General features: G+C 33.7%; 1 long non-coding RNA gene across 1 annotated transcript in view; it reads right to left on the bottom strand.

Moving 5' to 3' along the window:
- Positions 1-17,860, bottom strand: part of LOC145520381 (uncharacterized) — a 169,245-nt gene that overhangs the window by 86,799 nt on the left and 64,586 nt on the right. The window lies entirely within an intron of this gene.

Raw genomic sequence — 17,860 nt, 5'->3', positions numbered from 1 at the left:
GATGATTCTGAAAGACAGTGGCAAGGGAAAATACACCCAATGGTGGATCTAGCCATCCAATTTATGTAGAAAGAGAAGTGGCTGGAGGTTAGAAAATATATGGATTCAAAATCAGCTGTGAATGATGGCTGGATGGTCAGAGGCTATAAGAAGAAAGATTGTAAGATTAGGGAGACTGTCAACAATTTTCCTAATCTATATACACATAAATAATAAACTCCTAAAATCTTGATATTGCATGCTAACATTTGACAGAGACTATTCTCTATGGAAAAGACACAAAATAAGTAGACACAAAATGACTGGAAAGAAGACTAGCTTACAGAAGAAGAAGAGGAAACAGAAGGAAAATGAGGAGAAGGAGTAACACAAAAAAGGCAGAGAGGAGACAAAAATGTCAGTATTTATTACAGCGAAAATGTTAAAACAAGTAGAAAAATCAAAGTTTTGTGAGGAGTTAAAATTTCCACAAATGTTAGAAATGATACAAAAGAACAAAAATGGATTGCAATTAATACTTTTAAAAAGTGACATTATCATCAATGTTCTAACATAATATGCTTTAATAATATTCTTTAGCTGTCTCAGCATCACAAAAAATTCAGACATTATTAAAAACTGAGAAGAAAAGTGGTTGAGAAGAGGGCTTTAGTACTTCATAGAATAAAATGGGATTAATAGATTTGAGGACAAAATAAACATTTATTTTTATTAGGCACAGGTTGATAATGTTAATATTTCCAAATTATGCTGGAATTCAGTGAAAGTTTTCTGTTCTAAATTTACATTCGAAGGTTAAGGAAGGAAGGGAAGAAAATGTTACTTATTTTTTTAAAGATATTAATGTTAGAAAGCCATCTCAATTCAGAAAATAAATTGTGCTAACCTCTGGAATTACAGTGAAGACAAATGTACTATATGGACTATAAAATGTTGGAATCAAGAAATACTTCCTAAGGGCAAATTGTAACTTTGACCTCTGTATAACTTCCTAACTATGGATAGTTTATATGAAAGCTAGGTAAGATAGTGATTTATACAGTTAGAATAAATAAAAATGAACATTATGGGAAAAGTAAGACTTTTCAGTTAAATTTCTTCTTAAAGTGAATATATTTTCATTGTTCATTCAAGAAATTAGAAAATAAGAATGGAACAGTAAGGAAAACTATAGTGAAATGATGAGGACAGATGGAAATGATAAGAGAATTCTGATAGATTCTAGGTACAATATAGGTATATATAAATCAATTGTCTTTCTTTACACATGCAAAATAAAAGTTTAAACCTGGCAAAATATCTATAAAAAGATAAGCATTCTGAAGAGGGAAAAAACATGATATTAAGATTTAAAAATAACTCATGAGGAAGGGAATCAAAACTGTAATTACTTAAAAACTTATGAGGTTTCTGTGGGTTGAAATTCACTTTTGGGGCTAATGAGAGACACTAGGGAAGAATTAAACACAATGAAAGGCCTACATGTTTTTGGATATTAATATTTTGATTAATAGCATTTTTATATTTACCTAAATTAATATATGTTGATACAAAGAGTTATATCAGCAGGATTTTCTTAAGATTATAATGGTCATAGAGGAAAATTAATCAGAAAAGTTCATTTAAAAAGGACTAATGTATAAGATGTAACTTTTCAGTCATTAAAAATATTATGACATTCAAAATATTAAAACAATGTATCATAGTGCATTTATAGCCTGTTACATTGATTGATGGAAAAATCTAGAACTAGGTCCAGATATACTTCTAAAGCTGTGAGGAAAAGATGGATTATTCAAAAAATTTTTGAGACAACTCATTTGTCATACTGGAAAAAATAACTGAATCTGTAAAGTCAACTTATCTTCAAATGATTTAAAATGCATTGATGATTTTTTCTTAAAAACAAATCCAAGAATATACTGAAAGAGTATACAGAAAAAGTATATATAAATGTGAAATATCTTTACAAGTATGACTAAAAGCTTCTAGAAATAACAAAAAAATGATATTTTATTATATAAGTAAAAATTATATAAATATAATTTTATTATATAAAATTTTAACATATCTCCATTGAAATGAACAGAATAATTCCAAGGAAGAACAAATTTGGGAAAAAATACTTGCAGTAATAATACAGATAAAGTATTAATTTATTAACATATAAGTAACTCATAAAATTACAGAGTAATTTAGTATTTACACTAAATATAAATATAGACTATTGGGAAAGAGAAATATAAAAAATGTGTTGTAAATACAAGAAATTTTCAACCTCACTCATGAATGCATATAAAATTACAATTGAATGCCATCTTAAAACTGCCTGATTGATGAAAATAACAATACTGACCACTTATTTTGATGTTGATGTTAAGTTGCTAACAGGAAAGTAAGTTGATACAAAAATTTGGAGAAAACTTTGGCAATGTTTGTCAAAATGGAAATATACTAGCAATAATACTTCGAGAAATTTATCTAACAGATTTTCTTACAAATGCATGAAAATCTGTTAGTGTAAAAATGTACATGGAGCATTTTGGTAATAATAAAATTCTAAAGAACATAAATGACATTAATTACTGATTAAATAATTGTAGCAAATTGATGGAATGGACTACTACAAAATTTTAAAAGAATGAGGTGATCTTACCTGTCTTTATTTTGAATAAATGTCTAGTTAGTGCTAATCATAGAAGGAGAAAAATCGGTATAGACTATAAACATCTGATTACAGATGTGTATTACATTTAAAAGTATTTGTTCTTTTATAATTTTTTGAACTTTGTACCAAGTGTTCAATTTTGTAAGAAAAGATAGTTTTGTATTACTATAAAACTAAATTAAGAAGAGGTGGTAAGAATACACAGAAGAACTATACAAAAGAGATCTTACTGACCCAGATAACCACGATGGTGTGATCACTCACCTAGAGCCAGACATTTTGGAGTGTGAAGTTGAGTGGTCCTTAGGAAGCATCATTATGAACAAAAATATTGGAGGTGATGGAATTTCAGCTGAGCTATTTAAAATCCTAAAAGATGATGCTGTGAAAGTGCTGCACTTAATATGCCAGCAAATTTGGAAAACTCAGCAGTGGCAAAAGGACTGGAAAAGTTCAGTTTTCATTGCAGTCCTGAAGAAAGGCAATGCCAAAGGATGTTCAAACTACTGTGCAATTGCATTCATCTCACACACTAGCAAAGTAATGCTCAAAATTCTCCCAGCTAGGTTTCAGCAGTACATGAACTGAGAACTTCCAGATGTTCAAGCTGGATTTAGAAAAGGCAGAGGAACCACAGATCAAACTGCCAACATCTATTAGGTCATAGAACAAGCAAGAGAATTCCAGAAAAAAAACATCTACTTCTGCCTCATTGGCTACACTAAAGCCTTCAACTGTGTGGATCACAACAAACTGTGGAAAATTCTTAGAGATGGAAATACCAGACCACCTTACCTGCCTCCTGAAAAAACTGTATGTAGGTCAAGGAGCAACAGTTAGAACTGGGCATGGAACAACATACTGGTTCCAAATTGGGAAAAAAGTACGTCAAGGCTGTATGTTGTCACCTAGCTTATTTAACTTCTATGCAGAGTACATCATGCAAAATGCTGGGCTAGATGAAACACAAGCTGGAATCAAGATTTCAGGGAGAAATATCAGTATCCTCAGATATGCAGATGATATCACACTTATGACAGAAAGCAAAGAGGAACTAAAGAGCTTTTTGATGAAAGTGAAAGAGGAGGGTGAAAAAGGTGGCTTAAAACCCAATTCAAAAAACTAAGAACATGGCATCCTTCACAGCAAATAGATGGGACAACAATGATATAAGGACAGACTATTTTCTTGGGCTCCAAAATCACTGCAGATGATGACTGCAGCCATGAAATTAAAAGACACTTGGTCCTTGGAAGAAAAGATATGACAAACCTAAACAGTGTATTAAAAAGCAGAGACAATACTTTGCAACAAAAATATGTATAGCCAAAGCTATACTTTTTCAACTGGTATGTATGAATGTGAGAAGTGGACCATAAAGAAGGCTGAGAACCAAAGAATTGATGCTTTTGAACTGTGGAGTTGGAGAAGACACTTGAGTCCCTTGGGCTGCAAGGAGATGAAACCAGTCAATCCTAAAGGAAATCAATCCTGAATATTCATTTGAAAGACTGATGCTGAAGCTGAAACTTCAATACTTTGTCCACCTGATGCAAAGAGCTGACTCATTAGAAAGACCCTGATGCTAGGAAAGATTGAAGGCAGGAAGAGAAGGGGACAATAGAAGATGAGATGGTTGGATGGCATAGTCAACTCAATGGACATGAGTTTGAGCAAGTCCTGGGAGATGGTGAATGATAAGGAAGCCTGGCATGCTGCAGTCCATGGGGTTGCAAAGACTCAGACATGACTGAGCAACTGAATAATAACAATAAAACTAAATAATCTAAACAAAATATTGTAAGAATGTGCAGGCATTGAACTCCAACCTTTAAAATTGAACCTCTTAATTTTATAACTGTCATTTATAGTTTTATAGATAACAAAAGCTTCTGTCATCTCTCATCTTAATTTTCCTAAGACGTGAAAATTGTTGAAGCTCTGATGTTTATCTTACTGATTTACATCACCACATAGTTCAGATGAGAATATTTTAAAAAATAACTTCATCTGATATTTGGGCAGCACAATACTGTTCAAAAGAAGTGCTTAACCAAATATTATTTCCTCATATATTAGGAATCTCTAATTAATGAATTCATGCATAAGTTCTAAGCAAACGAATGTGATGCTAGATTTTCTTAATTATAAATCATGACAATCATAATGAGTACAAACTGATATTGTGTGGTCTACAGTAATCAAATACTGACTGTGTAAATCATTAATGCTATTTTTCAGTCAAAAAAATGAAATTTTGCTGTTTCTCAGACTGAACGTTTTCTTGGGTTCGGAAAGCTCTCTGCTGACCAACAGATGGATCAGTAAATAGCAGATGGTTTCATGAGCAGTTCTGTAATCTTAGCCTCCAAAATACTCTACATGCCAAAACTACAGAATTTTGGCCTGTGCTCTTGTGTGGTAAGCCTGCTGTTAGCCTGGTTTTCTGACTGAATTCTTAGCAAAACTGATGTTTTCTGATTGAGCATCATGGCAATGCGTGTACACCTTCCCTCTATATTCCCATTGTTTCAGAAAGCCTTCATGTACAAAGAAAATATCTTAATGGGACCTTACACTAGTCAGTAAGGATAGTTAGATCTTGTATGCTATTTTATAGCTACTTGCTTTTTATCACTTTGGTCTTTATATTTGTGCCAGTTTTTAGACTGAGAATGCTAATATGTTTTTATTTTAAATTTAATGAACCCAAGTAACTGTCTTGCAATTTGTAAGAAAATACATCTTCATTGTAAACATACACATACATACACACACAGAAGGGTATGAAGAAGCCAGGGTTATTCCATCAGCTAAATTAAAATAAAACATGGAATCAACATATTAGTATAAAATCTTTAAAATTCATTTTACACATGTACACATGCATATGTAACTAAACATACACCAACATCTTTTTACACTAAAAGCAAAGTTTATAATAGTTTCCAAATTTTATTTAACTAATAATTTAAAATAAACATATTTCCTTGTTGATACGTTAAATATCCATGCTATTTTAACTACTGCACATGCCATTGCAACATATATATGTAAGACATGAGTAATTAATTACTTGATCATATTTATGCCTGTACTACTTTTTCTCACAGAAAATGAAAAATATCTTTGGATATATGTCTGTGTACACTTCACTTACAGAGTACTTACTGCTGTATGCTATACTCACTCTGTATCGAGAACATTACAAACTTTAACATAAGAACTCCTCTCAATAAATCTGTTAAATAGGTATTATTATTATTTCCTGATTATTGAAAAGGAAATTGCATCTTACAGAGGTAAAGGTATAATTCAGTTAATTAGAATGTAAACTTTAGAAAGGGCTGCCCTGGTGGCTCAGTGGTAAAGAATCCAACTGAAATGCAAGAAATGCAGGTTCAATGCCTGGGTCAGGAAAATGCCCCTGGCAAACGAAATGGCAACCCACTCCAGTATTCTTGTCTGGGAAATGCAATGGATGTAGAAGCCTGGTGGGTTACAGTCCACGGGGTCGTTAAGGAAGTGGATGTGACTTAGTGACTGAACAACAGTATCTGTGGGTTATATTAATTTCAAGAAGGTAGTCAGTAGTTGTTGGAGCAGCAGCAGCAGCTAAGTCGCTTCAGTCTTGTCCGACGCTCTGCAACCCCATAGACGGCAGCCCACTAGGCTCCCTCATCCCTGGGATTCTCCAGGCAAGAATACTGGAGTGGGTTTCCATTTCCTTCTCCAATGCACGAAGGTGAAAAGTGAAAGTGAAGTCACTCAGTCGTGTCCGACTCTTCGCGACCCCATGGACTGTAGCCTACCAGGCTTCTCCGTCCATGGGACCTGCCAGGCAAGAGTACTGGAGTGGGGTGCCATTGCCTTCTCCGTGTTCTTGGAGAACTTTTACATTTTTACATTCTTAATTAGCAAAGCTCTAGCTATGAAACAAAGAAAAAAATATTTTGGTTGTATTTTATAGTGCTGCCCTTATGCATTATTTTATTGTACTAAGTATTAATAACACGGCTTAGCAGACAGATGTCAAAAATCTTTCTTATTGTCACCCCATCCCTCCAGCCTTTGTGCCTTTGTTGTTTTTAGGTATGTACTATCAAGAATGTGCTCCATGCATCTTTCACAACATCATAATCAAAAGGGAGATTACTTCTCTTCTAAGTGAATAGGGAAACTAAAAATAAATAATTTATGAAAATGCACCTGTATCTAGTAGTATACTCCCAAGTTTAGTATAGAACTGGCAATGCTTCTGAATTTTTTCCTTAGTAAAGTTTCTACTTTTGATCCTTCCTGTTTTGCTTCTCACTAAGAATCTTTATACAGGTAATTATTAAACATTGCTTGTGCCACAATCTTTCCTGTTTGACTTCTAGATGTTAACTCTAAGCAACATTAAATGCAATGATTGATATCTGAAGTCTGTTTCTAATTCAGGATGGTTTCAAGATAGAAAGAGTAATGGAAGACTACATTAGTGTTTCAAAAGTCATTGAAAATCCTGAGGAAGCCTAGTAGGTAGTGACTGTAAACATCTTTGAAAAATTATACTAGAAAAAAAATGAGTAAGTCATATTGCTTCTACAGCTATTTATTCTGCTCTCCTATATCCTCAGTGAAGTCTGGAAATGATAGAAAAAGAGGAAGAATTTAGAGTTATCATCCGTATATAGAAAACTTCATAAATAACTTGTTAGATATAATTTAAATTGGACTAAACTGAAGTAAAACTTCAAGGATCTAATTGCAACTCCCTCTCCATAAAGTTAGTGGCATCAGTTAGTACATGATTTGTCCAGAATCACCAACTAATAAATTATTATCCCAGAAAAATTTCCAAAAACTTTTGCAGCATACCACATTAATTCTGTGGAAATTAAATTTTGGCAAATATATTTTTATTTGCAATGACTATTCAAGATTATAAACTACCTAAATATGATAACTGTACAAATAAACTGTGAATATTTCCAACATGCAAAACAAATTTAAGATAAATTTGATAAATGTAAAAATAGAAATATTAAAATAGAATATACTTATTGCTTAGATTTATAAGTCTTAACCACAAATTTTAAGTATCATTAAAGATTGTGGCCACTATAAGTTTAACAATTTCTTTTAAACCTGCTTATTCTCTAAAATATATTTCAGCCTGGGGTCTCTGAATTGATTCTAAGACATAGGCTTGGATGGGAATAGTTTATTAGGAAATTATTCCAAAGAGCAATAGTAAGTGACAAGAGATACATATAAAAAGAATGAAGAACCAATTCAATCAACAAAATCTTATGGTGATTATCAACTTCTCTGAGACCAGTGTTCTATTCCATGAAATCTGAGTGACACAATAAGCATCTCATAATGATGTACACATTGGCCTTCATTTATTATTGGTCAAAGAGGCCTAAGAGGTGACTGTGAACTTCTAAATTGTCCATATGTTGGTCCTGAATGGGTTACACTAGGTTTCCTATTTGTCCATTTCAAACAAGCACAAGAAAAAGAAGCAAAAATTGCATGGCTCTAGACCAAATGTGAAGAACTGTTGGGTTGCTTTGAAGCTGGTTGAAGCAGAGCAGTGACAGGAGTAGCAAAAGGGGAAGAAATGGTTTGAAAAGGACTATAAGAACTGTGCAGTACAATCAATTAGACTTTTAGGGTAATCAAGGATATTAACCATAATTTAGATTATACTATTTAGGTTAATTGAGGAAAACTGTTCTAGTATCAAGGTTAAAACTTCTTGCAAAATTGGATTTATATGGAAAATTATTATCTAAATGCCTATTTATATTCTTTTTGAAGAATTATAATCCTTCATATTTTTCTGCCCATGGGGTAATTTCTAGCATCTCTTATCAGTCACTTTCTATCATTGCTTTCTAGTTGAAATTCCATAAATGTACTATTTGGGCTACAATACATTAATTTTAACGTTCTTAACTACAATGAGGCAGCTTCCTTTGTAACTCTGTCCTAGATTTGACTCAGAATCTAATTCAATATTCTAATTAAAATTAAGTGTTTCAGTGTTGCTTAATATACTACACAGGATTTGCAAAGAAATGTCTACTCTTGTAGCCAATTTAAAGCTTACATCTGAGTATTTTTCAGTCTCACCAGCAGTGCAACTTTATAGTGGGTGATTTTTCATCCTGAGAAATGAATCCAGCTGTGTTGTCACTAAGAAATGGTGGTGTACAGTCTGTTAAATAGCAGGCGATTTAACTAAATCCTGATAACAATGTGCAAATAATGAGATTACAATAACTATGTTAAGCATGGTAAATTCACAGGTTACATTTATTAAAAACACATTTCATGCATTTTTAAAACAAAGTTTTCTCCATTATGAAATCATTTGTCAAGACAGAAATCGTTTGAAGAAAACCATAACAGGCACTTTTAAGAGAAATACTCTTCATTTTGAAAAATATAGTGAGTTTTACAGAAGTACAGTCTGTGACTATTGGGTTCATTTTCTAAATTAACAAAGAATTTTAAAATGTATGTATGACTTGGATTAAAAAAATATCAGGTAAGTGACTTTTAGTTTATATAAAATGTATACAGAACTCTATATGCCTACATATGCTTGCATAGAATTAATACTGTAATCCACATCTTACATAAAAACCTGGGTGCTGAGGCAACTTTCACTTCTAAACATACCCATATGCAGTTCTGAATATGTTAATACGAATGCTCAATCATGCCCACACTGAAGAATCCCCTGTGATGTGCTAATATGCATGAAGAATACCAACTGATAGAAGAAATTTCCCTTCTCATGTTCTTTATACCAACTGCACTTACAGTGCATTTAAATATTACAAGAATTAAGTGCCATCAACAAAATATTGGCAGCAATATGGAAGTAGCATAACCTGGTAACTTATTGATAAAATCACTCACATATTTAAGCCATGATTATGGGAGTAAAATTGATAAGTTCAATGTGATTTAAAGAAGTGAACTTTGGTATAGGATATTGATAATTGAACCTCTGCAAACAAAATCTCTGTATCTCATCTCTAACTCAATTACAGTTGCATTACCTAATACCAATAATGATGGTCCTGAAATAATCTGAAAGGTGAAATCTCGCAAGTATATATGCCATAATACTTTATTAGATGTCAGTTTTATTCTTTATTTACTGTTTATCCTAAACAATGCTCTGTAAGAGCACTATTATTTTCACTTTGTTAATGTGGAAAAATATGAGGGTCACAAGTAGAAACTTCCCAAAATGTGTATAATGTTAGAGCAAGTTCTTGAAATCAAATCCTCTTGGTTCCAAACCTCGCTGTTTCCATAGTATCACAGCCCCTAGCAAATTGTAAAAAATAACAAACTATCTGTTGAAAACAATAGAATAAAATGAACCGAGGAATTTCTAAAAAGAACAAGAAAATATAGAGTATAATAAAATAGGAGTAGACATCTGGAAAAGATAAAGAACACTGAGACAAAGCATTCAGACACTGGGAACATGTATCAGATCTAAATGTGCACAAGCACATGTGAGAAGAGCTCTCTGACATATTTACATCTACAGCGGCTTGTAGCCAAAATGGGTGGAGCAAAACTCAGTGTGTTAAGAAAGAAGACTACAGTTTCTGGAATTCTGTCTCTAAACAGCCAAAATAAGAAGCTAAATGAAATGACTATGTGGTTTCATTTATATTGTCTCCATAAAGATGAGCTAATAATTTATTCACCTTAATTTTATTGTTATATATATGCATAGTGGAGTTGAAGTTTGACTATAGTCCCAATTTAAGATGATAGGTATTAATGAATTAAAGTTCAAGATATATCATTATTTTATAAACATTAATACATATTTTGAGAATTTTATAGTTAGATATGGACACTTATTGCTAATAAGAAACAAGTGAAGTTTTTAGGCAATAGAATAGCCTGTCATTTGATTAACAGGTTAACAATGCAGGACAATTCCTAAAAGTCTTAATGGTGATGTAGTAGCTGAATAAGCGCTTGGCAAACCTTTATTAGTGGGAGTACGTGTGTGTAGATGTATGTTTCTGTGTTTATGTGTGTGTATTTAAAGTGAATTGAAATTCAAATTATATACTATATATACTCTTTAGGCAACTTGTAACTTATATAAGTATGCAAAATACACACTGTACTAACCCAAACCTGCATGTAAAACATAAAGTATATCTTTAAGAAATATATTTTATTATAAACACATTCCTATCTATGAATGTGTATATTTATATATATATATATATATATATATATACCACATAATATGAGAATTAAAGTTGCACCTTTTAACCATCTTATATTTTTAATTTCCCAAACATGTGTAACATGATAATTAGTGATGTAAAATTTCTTTACACTCTTTTTGCTAAAGATGAATCTAGGACTTCCCTTGGTTCCCAGTGGTTAAGACTCCACACCCCCAATGCAGGGAGAATCGGTTCAGTTCTTTGTAGGGGAACTAAGATCCCACAAGCTGTACAGTGCAGCCAAAAATAAATAAATAAATAAATAAATATGAGTCTAGCAAAGGGATATGGGATAGAACACAAGAAGGTGTTAAGAACTGTACAACTTAATCCAGTGATACAGAGGTCCAAATGGAAATGGATGTGAAGAGAGAATTAGCAAAGGACAAAAACAAAAGACAAATGAACAAAGATACAAAACTCAATTTGATTTCAGGAGAAAGACAGGAACTACAAGTAAAACCAAGATCAACTTTTGTGGAGAGTTGAAGAAGATTTAGTATACATCATGGAAACACTAAAACTTTTCTAGCACTGAAAAAATTGTGAATTATGGTAGAAATTTGATCCTGGCTATTTTAAAAGAGGAAAACTTTATAATAATTAGGCTAAAAATATCCCCAAAGGAATAATTACATGTAAACTCTGTGCTTGAAAAAAGTAGACTTCTCTTTGGGTGGGGTGGTAGTAGAAAATTATTCAAAACAAGGCTTTCTTGCAACTACAAAGAGACAATAGAGGATCCAAGGCCACTTTTTCCACTTATTACTAAAATATAACAATTAATTAACTCTTTCTATCAAATATATGAACTTTAAGATAAGCAAATTCAAAGAGGAGAAAGCAAAAAGAACCTTCCAGTTATCACTGAGCTTTCCTTCCAAAGTGATAGGATTCTGTAAAATATTATTAGAGAATACACAGCAACCTGGAGCTAACAGAAAAGCTTCTGGTGCTCATGTGAAAATAAGATAGTGTTCATCTGTCTCTAATCATCCACTAAAATGATGCATCGGGGATAGGTGAAAAAATAGTAATTCCAAATTGTTTACCTATTTTATCTAAATTATTTCTTTTTGCATCATCCAAATACATAGTGTAACCCACTGAAAGAAACTTTAAACATCCACTTGTACCAATTCCTCGCAAATTCTGCTGGAAAAAGTTTCTGAAAATAAATAATACTGCAAAGTGAGTTTGATGTGAAAATGGTTTATGGTAAGCATCACAATTTGGAAGTCTTTTTATAGTTCTAAGGTCTAGTTCTTCTTGGGAATTTTTTTTTAAGAAAAAGAAAAGTGACGCAAATGAAGGAGTTAGTGGTGGTAGTTTTATTGTTTTGGTTGTGTGGTTCACTTGTTTTGATAGTATTTACTTGTTTTTAAATGAAATGAATGTAGTGTTCTTAATTGTCTCTGATTTTTGCATCCAAAGATCATTGCCTCCTTCATCTGGACACCAGAGAAATTCATGGAGAGGAACCAAGTATTTGCTTAAAGGTTATCTCTGTCAAAAATGACAACCAATTTTAAATTTAATTTTGCATAAAGTATGAGAAAATGTTATGATCTCATTGTTTTACATATAGTTGTCTAGTTTTCCCAGCACAGCTTATTAAAGAGGCTGCTTTTTTTCCCATTGTATACTCTTACCTCCTTTGTGGAAGATTAGTTTAACATAGGTGCATGGGGTGATTTTGGGGCTCTCTATTTTGTCCCACTGATCTATGTGTCTGTTTTTGTGCCACTACCATACTGCTTTGATTAATGTAGGTTTGTAGTATAGCCTGAAGTCTGGGGCTGTGATACCTCAAGCTCTGTTCCTTTTTCTCAAGATTTCTTTGACAATTTGGGGTCTTTTGTGGTTGCATATGAATTTTAAGACTATTTGCTCTAGTTCTGTGAAAAAATGTGATGGGAATTCTCAGAGGGATTGCATTAAATCCATAGATTGCCTTGGGTAGTATAGCCATTTTATTCATATTAATTCTTCCAATCCAAGAGCATGAGCTATCTCATTTCTTTGTATCATATGCAATTCCCCTCATCAATGTTTTATAGTTTTCAGAGTAAATGTCTTTCACTTCACTGGTTAAGCTTATTCTTAGGTAAAAATAATTCATCTGATGTGATTTTAAACAGGATATTTTTAAAACCATCTCTCAGATAGTTCACTATTAGTATATAGAAAATAACAGATTTCTGCATATTAATCTTATATTCTATAACTTAACTGGGCTCATTTATTATTTCTAAAAGGTTTTAATGGAGATTTTAGGGCTTTCTATATAAAGTATCATGTCATCTGCAAATTCAGACCATACGGTAAAACCTGAATCCTAAAACCATAAAATTCCTAGAAGAGAACATAAGCAGAATATTCTTTTTTTTTAATTAGTTTATTTATCTATTTTTTAACTTTACAATATTGTATTTGTTTTGCCATACACTGACATGAATCCACCATGGGTGTACATGTTTTCCCCTTCCAGAACCCCCCTCCCACCTCTTTGACATAAATGGTAGCAATGTTTTCTGGTTCTCTCTCCTAACACAACAGACATAAAAGCAAAAATAAATAAACAAGATCTAATTAACCTTTAAAGTTTTTGTACAACAAAAGAAATATATAAAAAAAAGCCTACAGAGTGGAAGGAAAGTTTTGCAAATTATATGACCTACAAGGGATTAATATTCAAAGTGTATAAATAGTTCATACAACTCAATATCAATAAAACCCACAAAGAGCCCACTCAAAAAAAAAAAAAAGTTCAGAAGACCTCAGTTCAGTTCAGTTCAGTCGCTCAGTTGTGTCTGACTCTTTGTGACCCCATGAACCACAGCACACCAGGCCTCCCTGTCCATCACCAATTCCCAGAGTCCACCCAAACCCATGTCCATTGAGTTGGTGATGACATACAACCATCTCATCCTCTGTCATCCCCTTCTTCTTCTGCCCTCAATCTTTCCCAGCATCAGGGACTTTTCAAATGAGTCAGCTCTTCACATCAGGTGGCCAAAGTATTGGAGTTTCAGCTTCAACATCAGTCCTTCCAGTGAGCACCCAGGAATGATCTCCTTTAGGATGGACTGGTTGGATCTCCTTGCAGTCCAAGGGACTCTCAAGAGTCTTCTCCAACACCACAGTTCAAAAGCATCAGTTCCTCGGTGCTCAGCTTTGTATATAGTCCAACTCTCACATTCAAACATGACTACTGGAAAAACCATAGCCTTGACAGGATGGACCTTTGTTGGCAAAGTAATGTCTCTGCCTTTTAATATGCTCTTTAGGTTGGTCACAGCTTTTATTCCAAGTAGTAAGTGTCTTTCAATTTCATGGCTACAGTCACCAACTGCAGTGATTCTGGAGCCCAAAATGTAAAGTCTGCCACTGTTTCCACTGTTTCCCCATTATTTGCCATGAAGTGATGGGACCAGATGCTATGATTGTGGTTTTCTGAATGTTGAGGTTTAAGCCAACTTTTTCACCCTCCTCTTTCACTTTCATTAAGAGGCTCTTTAGTTCCTCTTAACTTTCTGCCATAAGGGTGGTGTCATCTGCATATTTGAGGTTATTGATATTTCTCCTGGCAATCTTGATTCCAGTTTGTGCTTCTTCCAGCCCAGCGTTTCTCATGATGTACTCTGCATATAAGTTAAATAAGCAGGGTGACAATATACAGACTTGACGTACTCCTTTTCCTATCTGGAACCAGTCTGTCATTCATTGTCCAGTCCTAACTGTTGCTTCCTGACCCGAATACAGATTTCTCAAGATGCAGGTCAGGTGGTCTGGTATTCCAACCTCTTTCAGAATTTTCCACAGTTTATTGTGATCCACACAGTCAAAGGCTTTGGCATAGTCAACAAAGCAGAAATAGATGTTTTTCTGGAACTCTCTTGCTTTTTCGATGATCCAGTGGGTATTGTAAATTTGATTTCTGGTTCCTCTGCCTTTCCTAAAGCCAGCTTGAACATCTGAAAATTCAAGGTTCACATATTGTTGAAGCCTGGCTTGGAGAATTTTGAGCACCACTTTGCTAGTGTGTGAGATGAGTGCAATTGTGCGGTAGTTTGAGCATTCTTCGGCATTGCCTTTCTTTGGGATTGGATTGAAAACCCATCTTTTCCAATACTGTAAGAATGACTATCATCAATCAATCTACAAATAACAAATGCTGGTGAAAATGTGGAGAAAAGCAAGACCTTGTACAATGTTTGTGGGAATGTAAATTAGTACAGTCACTGTAGAATAAATGAATGTCAGCATTCAATTATTTGAGGCTTCCTCAAAAAAGTAAAAGAAGAACTACCATATGATCCAGCAATTCCACTTCCAAGTACATATCCATAAAAAACTAAAACATTAATTCAAAGAGATATATGCATCCCAATGTTCATAGCAGCACTATCTATAATAGCCATGATATGGAAGCAGTCCAGCCGCTCATTGACAGACCAATGAATAAAGAAGATGTCAATGTCATATATATATATATATATTACCCATATAATATATATATATATATATTACCCAGCCATAAAAAAGAATGAGATTTTTCCATTTGCAACAATGTGTATAGATCTAGAGAATATCATGCTTAGAGAAATAAATCAGGCAGAGAAAGACAAATACTGTATGACACCACTTATATGTGGAACCTAAAAAATAATAGAAACGGATATATACAGCAAAACAGACACTTACAGATATAGAAAACAAACTAGTGGTTGCCAGTTGTGAGAAGGGAGGGTAGGTACTTTAGTGGTATGGGATTAAGAGATAAAAGCTACTATTTATAAATAGATAAACAAAAAGGATATATTTAACATCATAGAAGATTAAAAACATTATTTTCCAATCACATTTAATGGAGCATAATCTGGAAAAATATTTAATTACGGTATACCTTTAATATGTTGTATCAAAGGGGTGGAAAGGGCTGGGGGGTGGGAGGGAGACAAGAGGGAGTGGTCATATGTATACTTATGACTGATTCATGTTGTTGTATGGCAGAAGTCAACAGAACATTGCGAAGCAATTATCCTCCAATTAAAAATAAATTAAAAAATATTCATCGAAATAAAAACAACCAATAATATCTATATCAGTAGGTTCAACAGGCAGACTTCATTCTCCAACCCGCTTTATTGCAAAGCAGCATTTACCACAGCAAACCACTTCTCTTTAAACACACATCTCCCGCTTCTCCCTAGTGTGTAGGCTCTTGGCTTTCCCCTTAACCTCTCTTGATGATCCTTTTATGTCTCTCTTGCCAATTTTTCTCCCTTAAGACAATTGTCAAGCAACAGAATCCCTCAGTCTTTTTCTATAATTATAGATCTTTTCTGAGGTGATTGAGTCTACTCCTTATGTTTTAATGAGCATTCATAGACATATACACCCAATCCTATACTTCCAGTCTTCTGAGTTTTAGATTTATATATATGTGTGTGTGTGTGTGTGTGTGTGTGTGTGTGTGTGTGTGTATTCAATATTTTTGGTTGGATGAATCAGAGGACCTCAACGTACTTTGTTCAAAATAGATGTCAAATCTCTTCTCCAAAGAAGATATACAGATGGCCAATAGGCATCTGAAAAGATGTTCAACACTGCTAATTATTAGAGAAATGCAAATCAAAACTACAATGAAATATCACCTCACACCAGCCAGAATGTCTATCATCAAAAGAACCACAAACAATAAATGCTGGAGAGGGTGTGGAGAGAGGGAAACCCTCCTACACTGCTGGTGGAAATGTAAATTGGTACAGCTCCTATAGAGAACAGTATGGAGGTTCCTTAAAATAATATAGAGCTACCATATGACCCTGCAATCCTACTCCTGGGCATCTATCTGGAGGAAATATGTGATCTGAAAGAATGCATGCACCCCAATGTTCATTGCAGCACTGTTTACAATAGCCAATACATAGAAGCAACCTAAATGTCCATTGACAGAGGAATGGTTAAAGAAATGTGGTATATTTATACAACGGAATATTACCCAGCTATTAAAAAGAATGAAATAATGCCATTTGCAACAACATGTATGGACGTAGAGAGTGTCATCCTGAGTGAAGTCAGACAGAGAAGGAGAAATATCATATGACATCCATTATATGTGAAATCTAAAAAGAAATGATACAAATGAACTTACTTACAAAATGGAAAGATACAGATTTACAAAACAAACATTGTTGCCAGAGTTAAGGGATAGTTAGGGAGTTTGGAATGGTCATGTACATACTGCTGTATTTAAAATGGATAAGCTGCTCAACATTATGTAGAAGTCTAGATGGGATGGGAGTTGAGGGAGAATGGACACATGTACATGTATGGCTGAGTCCCTTAGCTGTTCACCTGAAACTATTACAACATTGTTAATTGGCTCTACCCCAATACAAAAGAAAAAAAAACCCTAAAAACAAACAAACAAACAAAAGAAAACAGGTGTCAAATCATTATACAACACTTCTTCCCCAAATTATCCTTGTCTATGTTCCCTGAAGTGAAAGTCGCTCAGTCTTGTCTGACTCTTTGTGAACCCATGGACCCGCCAGGCTCCTTTGTCCATGGAACTCTCCAGGCAAGAATACTGGAGTGGGTACCCATGCTCTTCTCCAGGGGATCTTCCAGACACTGGGATTGAACCTGGGTCTCCTGAATTGCAGGCAGATTCTTTACTAAATGAGTCACCAGGGAAGCCCCCTCAATGTTCTCTATATCAGCTAATTCTGTGAGAATCAACTTGCTTGAGCCAGGAAACTGAAAAATTTCATTAGCAACTCCCTTTACAACTCTCTCACTTCTTAATCAACTGTATTGCTTCCCCATTAACATACCTATTTGTTATCCACTTCTCTCCATTTACATTAACAAACTTAGTTTGTTTTTTTTTTAAGAAGTATTCTTT

Source organism: Giraffa tippelskirchi, chromosome 9 (genome assembly GCF_054371585.1).
Source record: "Giraffa tippelskirchi isolate mGirTip1 chromosome 9, T2T-mGirTip1v1.2.pri, whole genome shotgun sequence".
NCBI lineage: Eukaryota > Metazoa > Chordata > Mammalia > Artiodactyla > Giraffidae > Giraffa > Giraffa tippelskirchi.
The sequence above is the reverse complement of the archived record's forward strand: the minus strand, read 5'-3'. Positions and strand labels throughout refer to the sequence as shown.